The sequence below is a fragment of the Psammomys obesus genome, unplaced genomic scaffold (genome assembly GCF_907164565.1).
Source record: "Psammomys obesus unplaced genomic scaffold, mPsaObe1.curated_primary_1811, whole genome shotgun sequence".
Classification (NCBI taxonomy): domain Eukaryota; kingdom Metazoa; phylum Chordata; class Mammalia; order Rodentia; family Muridae; genus Psammomys; species Psammomys obesus.
Window position 1 is genome coordinate 14,383,475 of NW_026596131.1, and position 2,782 is coordinate 14,386,256.

The following is a 2,782-nucleotide window of genomic DNA, read 5'->3' on the forward strand; positions in this document are numbered from 1 at the left end:
TCGGTCCGCTGTGATGGGGGGGGGGGGAATGTGTGTGGCGCGGAGGCTGGGGCTGGTGGAGACGCTGGGAAACCCTGAGTGAGAGTCCTCGGGCCACGGGCGCACCGACCCGTGCAGTCGCCTCCGGATAGGCGAGCGAGGCCAGCGCCGCCGGGCGGGGAATTCCGGCCAGGCGACCGCCGGGGAGGCGAAAGGGCGGCGCCGAGCCCGTGACCCCACCCCAAGGCGCGCGGGGCAGCTCCGGCTCGTGGGCGCTGCAGGTGCGAGTGGGAGGCTGCGGCGTTCTAGGCGTCGGTGCTGGGAGGAGCAGACGCAGGTCCCGGGGCGGTGACGCGAGGCCTGGGGTGCGGGATGCGGGTCCCAGGGACCCGAAGGGCCTCCAGGGACCGGGATGCAAGATCGCGCTGGGCAGGGCGCGGGTGTCTCGGGTCCGCGGGGGCGGCGTGCGGAGCTCCGGACGCTGTTTCGCAGGCCGCCGGTCCTGCTAGGGGAGAGGGGGCCGGCGGTGGCCCAGTGGTCACATTCCCCAAACGGTCCCTGCGCCCTGATGCGCCGGCGCCCAGCCGCCACTTCCTTCATGTTCCAAGTTTCGGTTTCGCTGCGGCCCCGGTCGAGCCCGGCCCTGAGATCTCTCGGGTTGCGGGCCGCACGAGGTCGGCCCTGCTGCCCAGCAACGCCAGGGAAGGACGGGACCCCCAACCTGCCCAGCCCTGACAGCGAGCGCGGAGCGGTCCCGGCCTGCTGCTCCGCCCCGGAACCCGCCCTCACTAACTGCAGCCAGAACTTTTGGCAGCCAGGCTCCGTGCCCGGGGCGCTGGTCTTACCCGGGTCAAGGCCCGGAGCCTCCCCTGCCCTAGGAGCTGCAGGGATCTGGGAGAGGCGCAATCCCGATCCAGTCCACCATTAGCTCTCCTTAGTCGAGCCCCGGGCCAAGGTGCCTTCCCGGGGGAAGGTGCCCTAGCTGGCTGACGGAGAGGGATTGCGGCTAGCACTCGCTGGCCTCTGCCAGGCTGCCTCTTAGCTCAAGCCCTCAGGCGACTTCTCAGTTTTCTGAGCAACACTGTAGAACTGACTGAGTGATGTTGGCTCGTGGTACACCACCCGAAAATGTGGTGGAGGTAACCTGCCCCCTCTCCCATACACTTCCTAGGCGTAGTTTCAGTTCTGAGAAACTCGTGGTTTGAGAAGCAGAACTTTTTTTCCTTCCTTCCCTCCTTCCTTCTTCCTTCCTTTTGTTCGTTTGCTTTGGAGAACAGATTTCTGTGTAGCCCTGTCTGTCCTAGAACTCTGTAGACCAGGCTGGCCTTGAACTCCTGCCTGCCTCTGCCTCCAGAGTGCTGGGAGTAAAGGAATGTGCTACCCCCACCAGGAAAAGCAGAACTTCCTCTAGAAAGTTGACATATATTAAGAAAGGCCAGAAGGATGCGGCAGATGGCACTGATTACTTGAGAAGAGGCTCTGATCCCCCAGCCCCAACCTCTGCGCCTTTCCGCAGCTCCTGTGGTGAAAACCTCCAGCCCGCATTCCCCGAATCTAGTTTCCTGTGGTATTCCCACAAACCCAAACACTGACACACAGTTGTGTCTGTGTCTATCTCCTTTGCTTGTCTGTTCTGGTTTTAAGAAGTCCTTTGTAAGGCAGATGGCCATGGTGGCTAATCCCAGCACTCAGGGAGGCAGAGGCTGGGGGGAGATTGCTGTGAGTTCAAGGCCAGTCTGGTCTACCAAGTGAGTCTAGGACAGCCAAGGCCACACAGATAAACCCTGTCTGGAAAAACAAAACCTGAGAAGTCCTTTGAAGCCGTGCCTGTCCTTCAACTCCTAATCCTCCTGCCTCCACCTCCCAAATCCTGTGGGTACCTCCTTCAACACAACTTCTTAGTTTATAGCTCAACCAGAGCATCTAGGCCTGCGGAACCCACTTCCAAGCGGAAGAAAGGGCCTAAGTGGTGGTCATTGAAGGTGTGTGAGTGAGGTCACCCAGACCTGAGTGTTGGATCTAGGGTGCTTTGGAGGGGAGGAGGCATAGTGAAGACTAGGGGCTGCCATAGCTAGTGGGGCCAGGGAACGCCCACAAAGCTCCTCTCCACAGCCTAGCCTCAGACATCTCACCATCTGACTGTGGCCAGAGGCGGCCAGAGAAGCACAGGCTGGGGGGAGGGCAGCCCCTGCAGGTTGCCTAAGGGGTGAAGGTGATGTCAGGGAAGCCTGATAAGAGGGGGGAGCCTCAACTGAGGTGTACTCCTTTTGCTAGGCCATCTGGGCTGGCTCACCTGATCTCTCACAACTCCCTCAGCCCTCACCGTCAGTGGGGGGGGGGGGGGGGGGCGGGGGGCACACCCCGGGGGGGGGGGGGGGGGGGGGGGACAGGGTGATAGACACAGTGCTGAGGTGATAGCCAGGGGGACAGCCGGCAGCAACTGGCTGCAGCAGACATTCCCAGATGCCCCACAGGCCGGCAGGTGGCTTCCCACCTTAGTGAGGGCGCCCTGCTGCAGGGGCTCTGCAGAGCATCTCTTCCTCCAGTACAACTGTCTCTCTGTCTGTCTTTCTTTTCTTTTTTTTTTTGGTTTTTCAAGACATGGTTTCTCTGTGTAGCCCTGACTTTCCTGAAACTCACTCTTGAAGGCTGGCCTCAGACTCAGATCCGCCTGCCTCTGTGTCCCAAGTGCTGGGATTAAAAGTGTGCACCACCAACCACCAGGCCAGTTCCCATTCTTCTCTGCAGCCTTGCTCTCTGACCTTCCTTGGGCTTTGGTGGTGGGCAGAAGCTGTGAATGGCG

General features: G+C 61.1%; 1 protein-coding gene across 3 annotated transcripts in view; it reads left to right on the plus strand.

The window, feature by feature from the left end:
- The first annotated feature begins 221 nt into the window (after positions 1–221).
- The window catches only part of Rnf213 (ring finger protein 213), an 86,891-nt gene continuing 84,330 nt past the window's right edge, over positions 222–2,782 (plus strand). For all 3 annotated transcript variants that reach the window (XM_055592276.1, XM_055592277.1, XM_055592279.1), the window contains exon 1: positions 222–260. The gene's annotated coding sequence lies outside the window, so the exon portion shown is untranslated. The remainder of the gene's footprint in view (positions 261–2,782) is intronic.